Source organism: Urocitellus parryii, chromosome 15, assembly GCF_045843805.1.
Source record: "Urocitellus parryii isolate mUroPar1 chromosome 15, mUroPar1.hap1, whole genome shotgun sequence".
NCBI lineage: Eukaryota > Metazoa > Chordata > Mammalia > Rodentia > Sciuridae > Urocitellus > Urocitellus parryii.
The window spans coordinates 21,138,606-21,145,752 of record NC_135545.1 but is presented as its reverse complement, the minus strand read 5'-3'; the positions used below and the strand labels follow the sequence as shown (position 1 = coordinate 21,145,752).

General features: G+C 48.0%; 1 long non-coding RNA gene across 1 annotated transcript; it reads right to left on the bottom strand.

Annotated features, from left to right (window-relative positions):
- Positions 1 to 486: 486 nt before the first annotated feature.
- Positions 487 to 5,049, bottom strand: LOC144250423 (uncharacterized). The gene is made up of 3 exons (XR_013342489.1): positions 4,993 to 5,049; positions 4,824 to 4,912; positions 487 to 938 (listed from the first exon to the last, which is right to left on the bottom strand). It is a non-coding gene; the product is annotated as an uncharacterized LOC144250423 (long non-coding RNA).
- Between the last annotated feature and the right edge of the window lie 2,098 nt (positions 5,050 to 7,147).

Below are 7,147 nucleotides of genomic sequence, written 5' to 3'. Positions count from 1 at the left end.
ACTTTCTCAGTATATAATAGCAGTAAAGTCTTTTTGCCTTATGAATGAAATTTTGCCCTTCCCTCAGTAGATTCACTATAAAGTGTTTTCTTCTAGTACAAGTGTTCTTGGATAATGATGATGTCCTATGTCTTCCAGAAAACAGAAGATCTTAGTAGACAAGATTTGAACAGTTGAGTTAGGAGCTTAGTTTAATTGTTATAGGTTTTACTCTGTAAGCAGAGAATATCCCTTCTTCTCTTATGTTCCCTGACATCAAGCATGTTCTTGTCCACAAGCAAAACTTTAGACAGTCTCAGTGAAATCAAGATTCTACATGTCACAGTCTCTGATCATGTCTCAGCAAAAACAGAAGGCAAGAGTTTAAAAAAAAATGATCTTCCCCCCCAAATCATTAAGAAATCACAAAAGGAACTACATCAAAACCTAAGGGACACAGATAAAGCTGCAATCAGAGGAAAATTTACAGTACATAAATTATTTGTCATTAAAAATAAAATGAGAAAATTCCATTTATGTATTTAACTTAGGAAATTAAAATAATACAAAAGGACACACAGTAGGAGGGAATTAATAAAAGTAAATGTTGAATATAATGAGACAGAAAACAAAATAATATAAATAAAACCAAATATGATGCTTTATTAAAAAAACAATTAACGGAAAGGAAAAAAGCAAAAACATTATGAGAAATAAGAAAGTAGTTACAGGGGCCAGGAGTGTAGATCAGTGAAAGAGCGTATGGGAAGTGCAAGACCATGGTTCAATCCTCAGAACCAAAAAATAAAAAGAATAATTTCTAGAAAAACATACATTATCCAGGTTGGCTCAATAATAGGTAGAAACGTGTTAGCAGATAAAGAACCATAAAAGAGTTGAAATGGCAATAGATGATCTGCCCTCAGAAGGACGGCTTATTCCACATTGTTTCAGAGAACCTGCCAATGCAATAAGAGAAGAAAATGAAACAAGTGGCTTATGTGAAAAAGGAGACCAATACAATTCCAATCACTCAGGTCCTCAAAAATGCCCAGGCATTGTGGTGTAGTGAGAATGTGTGTTTCTCTGTCATTGGTTCTTGGGGCTTCAGCAGTGCAGCCAGCTCCTTGGCACTTCAGCCTTGGCTCTGTGTGATTGGGGATAGAGAGGTTTGGGAGTGGGTTGGGGAGATGGTCAGAGGTCTTCTTGCCACCCCACAGCCACAGTCCAGCATTTCTAGGAGAAGGGATGCCTACTACAGGAAGGCATGGGCACCCAGCATCCCTTCCCTGTCCTCTCCGGGCCAGTGTCATGACCCCTGACATATCTTATGACATATTCTTCTCCCCCTGCAGGCCACTCATGTACACCCCCAACTCAGGGAAATCTCTGAAGGGTGGGAAGGAGCTTCCTTCCTCAAACCATTTTCTCTCTTAAGGGATTGTATTTTCCAAAGCTGGAAAAGTACTTGCAGCCTTCTCTCTCTGGCTTCTTTACTGAGATGATAATGATCAAGGAAAGGCCTAGCTGCCTGCATTGGGGGAGGGTAGGAGAGGATGGGGATGGGAAAATAACAGGTGGGGGGAAAAACATGGGTTAGTATGTAAAACTCTCCTGCCACAGTTTTAATTGTAATAAAAAATGTTCAGTTACTCTGCAAAATATGTAGTAATTTATCCTCCCATCAACAGTGACTGGGGTAGGTGTCTACTGCCCCATATCCCCACTAGCTCCAAATGTTGCTGCTCTTTTGAATTTTTATTATAGTCGTGGATGCTGTCTTCATTTGAATATTCCCAGCACAGGTTTTTTCACATACTTATAAGACATTTGCAGCTCACCTTGTATGAATTTCTGGTCCTATCTAGGTCCATTTTTTTTTCTATTGGGTTTTGCATGTTTGTTTTCAATTTGTAGGTGGCCCTTTGTTTATTAGAGGTCAAGAAGGCCTGGTAAGTGAGGCTGAGCAAATGAATAGGGACAGATCACAAAGGGCTAAGCTTTTGGGTTCTTCCTGAAGCAAGGGGCAGACCAGATTGACTGAAAGACCCAAGGGCTCAGGATCCCACAACCTGAGGACGGTTCAAGATTTGGGGATGGGAGCAAGGAATACTGTGCAAGATGGGGGACAAGTCAGCATTACGGTTGGGTGCTCAGAAAAAGAAAGTAAACAATGAAATAATTGCAATAAAATACAATAAAAAGCAAAATGCTAATGAATTGAGAAAATATAAGACAAAGGCACCATGTCCTGGGGTAAGACGTTTCATGTTTCCACACCCTGTCCTGTGCTTCCTCCCTTTCCAGGCCCACAGCAGTCCTGTGAGTGTGCATTAATATTCCTGTTTAACCAGTGGTCCAGGGAAACCTAGAGAGGCAAAGTTACCCAGTGCAGAAGGAGGAGTGACAGAGCCAGGAATGACTCCATGTCACTGTCTTTTGTATTGTTTTCCTTCATTATACAGTGGTGTAATGTGGAGGGTTGGTTCCAGGACCATCCTGGGGTGTCAAAATCCCTTAAATACCCCCCCCCCAAATTCCTTATATAATGGTGCAGTATCTGCATATAACTTTTGTATCTCCTCCCCATACTTTAAATCATCTCTAGATTACTTCTGATACCTAATACAATGCAAATGCAAAGTAAATGGTTGCTGTATTATATTTTTTTGGGGGGGATGTCAAGGAAAAGAGTATATGTTCAGTGCAGATGAAGTGGGGGCAGGAGTATTTCCCATCTGCAGTTGGTTGAATCCACAGATGAACTAAAAGATACTGGGAGCCCAAAGCATGGTTTTACTTCATTGTTGATTCTTTCCTAAGCACTAGAGAATAAATGTGTTTAACTGCAGATTTCACACAATAGGTTCCCTGTATGGGTTACCAGTGAAGCCCTAGCTTCTGATCCTAGGCCTTTGGGCCTGGCTGACATGCCCTGAAGTCTGGTGGCATGTGGCAGCCCCTGGAGCTGCACATGCAGCTGTGGGGTCCTCCAACCTATCCCTGTGTTGGCTGCAGCCTGAGGGAGGCAAGGACTGGGCACAAGTGCACAGGGCCAGGTGAGCTTTCTATGGCATGACCCCACGCGGTCTTCTTATTATCGGTTTTTGTACCGCTAACCTTGAGGTACTTATGCTTTAGCTCCTTAAAGGCTACAGCAGGAACCGCCCTCCTCACTTTCTCTGGCTCTCTTCCTCCATCTTCAGCTTGGACTCCGGGAGTGCCTGTGACTCCTTGGGGCTTCAGTTTCCCGGTCTGGAGTCAGGCTAGAGGGTCCCAGGCACCCCTGACTTCTTGGCCCCAGTTTCCTGTTGCAAAGGATCGTTTTCCCTTAGCCCCAGGTAAGTTCTGGCCCGGCAGTGCATTGCTCTGGATAGCAAATGGCCTGACGAGGCCTCCAGCTGCTCCAGGTGAAAGCCTGGCCCTCCGTTCCTTTCTCTGCATCCCAGACTTCCACAGAATCCACACCAAGTTAGCTCAGACTGTGCCCGTGGCTGCACGAGGCCTGCACCCACTCTTAGCCAAGCGCATCGTTTCCAGCACTCCCGGCCGGGTCTGGGCGCCATCGGGTATGGGGTTTGGTGGGGGCCCAACTTGAGCCTTGGAGCTGGGAGACCTCAGGCAGGGTCGCGCTCTGCCATCTGCCACACGTCTGAGCCAATTTCCTTGAAGGTCGAGTGAGGTGACAGATCCCCCGCCCTCCCTCTCAGGCGTGAAACTAGAGGTGTAGGAGCTGGGCTGGCCAGGGGGTCGGGGGAGCGCTCCCCGGGCGGCTGGCGGGCAGGCGAGCCTCTCCTCCGGGGGGTGGGGTGGAGGGGCCGCCCCGCGCCCGGTCCCCGCGGGGGTTGATTGCTCGTCGGGCTCCCCCGGCTTCAGCCCAAGCCAATCAGCATTCTAGCGCCGGGAACAGCATGAGGCGGCGGGCCCCGGGAAGCGGCGGGGGCTTCTGGGCCGACTCGTGTCCAGAGTTCCAGACTGCGGGCACCTCAGGTCCGGTAGGCGGCAATCCTGCTCCCAGGGACGCGCCGCGGGTGGCCTCCACAGGCCGGTGCCCTGGCCTGGCTCCCTCCCAGCGGCCCGATCGCAGGGCGTCTGCTGCCATCTGGTGGCGGCTCTCGAGCAGCTGCGGCACAGCGCGGGGAGGCCCGGCCCAGGGCCCTGAACCAGGGTTTGCGGATCCCCCACCTAGAGCCTCGCAGACCGGAGCGACAGGAAGGAAGCTCAGCGCCTCCACCTCCGGTGCTGTTCGGGATTTTCCAGAGAGAATGCGAGTAATACATGTCGCCAAGGAACATACACAGTGGTTAGCGCTTGGGTCAGGCTCGCCACACCCCACTTGGGTGGTTTGCGGCAGGGCCTTTTACTTTTCAGAATCCCATTTTTCTCATCTGTAAAGTGGGGTTAGTGGAAGTGCATTCCTGGAGGCTTTGCAATGATTGCCTGGGCGTATGCATGTGAAGCTCAAAGTACATGGCAAGACCATGCCTTAATACTTAGCTTCCACCTGCAGGCTCCCAGAAGATGCCCTTCTGCAAAGACTCTCAGCTGAGCCCAAACCTGGAAGCTCTGCCCCTGGCCTCAAGTTTTTTGAGCAAGGCTCACCTTCTGGGTTACAGGAGCCTGAGTAGCTTTTTTGGGAAACTTCTCTACAGAGTCACAGACTAAAAGTCCAAATCAGGAATTGTTTCTCTGACACTTTTCAAACAGAGATCCTATCCCTTTTATAAGATGATGGTAGATTTAAGGAAAATAAATACCCCTTTGAAAAGAAGAATTTATTTGGATCTACTGTCCCTGAGACCCAGAATGGCTCTTAATTTTAGGAGGCATGCAACTTTAATTACCTCTGAGTATGCAGCAAGAGGTGGCCCACAGAACTGGGTGTGACAGCCAGGAAGCGAGATGTCTCAAGCAGCTGCTGACGCTGCTCTGCCTGTGAAAAACGTAGGCTCCAATTCAAAGGTATCAAATATTTGCCTAGCTGTTCAACATTTCTTCAAATAATATACTCACTACTAATTCATATCTAGACTCCACGTCTTCATCTCTCTCAGGCCTCCCTCCTGGATTAGCTGTCTTGTCTATTCTGGGAGAAAGTTGTCCTACATTCTAAAAATAGGCTGTGAAGCCCGGACACTGGCATGTACAGTCAGCAAAGGCTTTATTTATTTATCTTGAGAGCCGTCCTCTGGGGACAGCTGCAATGGAGCCTGGAGACACACTCATCAAACAGCCAGTTGTGGGTGTTCAGGTGCATAGAGGAAGCTGGGAAGTCTGTGCTGGCTGCTGCATTCCAAAAGAGAACATGGCTGGGTGGAGTGGGCATGCTTGTAATCCCAGCAATTGGGGAGGCTGAGGCAGGAGGATCGAAAGTTCAGCAACTTAGTGACCAAGACCCCAGCAAGTAAACAAGATCCTGCCTCAAAACTAAAAATGTGAAAGAGCTGGGGAAGCTGTGCTCTGCTCCCAAGTATGCCCTTTGAGCTTTGAGCTTATAGTATACAGGGAAAGGCCTCTCTTCTCCACCTATGGATCCTTTTCCCCTCAGCATTAGAAGCCTAGGAAATTCCTGTATTATCTAGGATCTAGCAGGATTTAAGGGATTATTTACAAAGAGGGACCTTGGGAGGAAGGGCAGAATCTCTAGGTCTAGAAGCAGTAGGGCTGTTCTCATTCTGGGGCTGCAGACCTGGTGAGGCATGGTTACCTGAATCTGTAGGTCTTAGGTGGCTACAGAGGAACAGTGACCTCTGGATAGGGACCTGGGATTTGACCACCCCAACTACACTCCTGTTTCCCTGCCCCATCTCCTGTCAGGGTCAACCCACTCACAAAGCAGAATGAAACTTCCACATGGGGAATATCTTTTCTGTCAGGGGAAGGTACACAGAGCAGGTGGAGAAGGGTGCAGTGGGGTGTACAGGGTGGAGGGGAGATGGACAGCTCCTTCTCTCAGCTCCTCCCCACCACCGTCGACTCCTCTGTCTCTGTGCCCTCACTATTCTCTCCCTGTCTCCCCATCTCTGTCTCTCACTGCCTCACTTCCCTCTTTCTCTCTAGTGACCTCCTTCCCACTTCTCTGTGCTACAAAGGAGCTGGGGGTGGGTGTCATCCCCCTTTCCCAGGTGACCTGGTCACACTGGAGCTCAAAAGGACTCTCTGGTGTTGCCTGCCACTGCCAGAGGAGGGGGGGCTGCGAAGCCCTGGGGATGACTTCATTTGATTCTCGGCTTTTCTGTCTCTGAGCTGCTCTAAATGAAGCCAATCAGGATTACTTTCTTTTCATTACTTCAAGGACTTCCTTATCCACCTCCTTTCATCCCTAACCCTGCTTTGGCCTGGAATTAGCAAGGAGGAGTTAGTTCCCTGCTCCTGGCAGCTCCTCTGGCCACTGTCAAGCCCTTATCCAGAGCTCCTACTGTGTGCCCAGCCGCAGAAATGATTTAAGGGTGCTAGCACACAGTCAAGATGGAGACAGGAGGGGTGTACCCACAATCCATTCACTCAGTAACCAATTCACTCAGTCCCCTATTCAATCAGTTGTTGGACGGGCTTCATGCAGGGTCTCATGCCAATCAGGACATAACCAGGTATGTTTATAGCAATGAAGGGCCCAGTCTCATCTCATGACAAAACAGACGGGAAGGCTATGTTACCTAGAGGAGAAACCCATTTGAGTGGATAAGCCTCAATTTCCCCTTCCATTACACAGAGATGGCAATTCATATCTCACATGATTGCATAAGGATAATAAAGCTCACAGGGCATTGCTGATATTATTAAGTGACATGGACTTTGGCCCTTCCTCCTTACCCAACATACACAAAAGGTCTAACTTTTTGAGGGTGGAGTGAGAAGGCAACACAGAGAAGGGGTGAGGGTATAGACTGGAGACACCAGGAGGGGCTCAGGCACTTCCTCTGGAACAGACGTGGGCTTGGACCTCCAGCTTCAGCTCTAGTTTGAAAATTGAATAAGATAATCCACAGAATGAATATCTCTTCTGTGAAGAGCGTCCATTTGTGAGGGAACCCATAGTAACAGATCTCATCATGGTACAAAGAAAATCCTGCTCTCCTAATCTTGGAATGATATATACAGCCAGCTAATGCAAAATGAATTTTCATGTTATTTTTGCTTATTTTTAAGTCCATTGGGTGCAACGTGG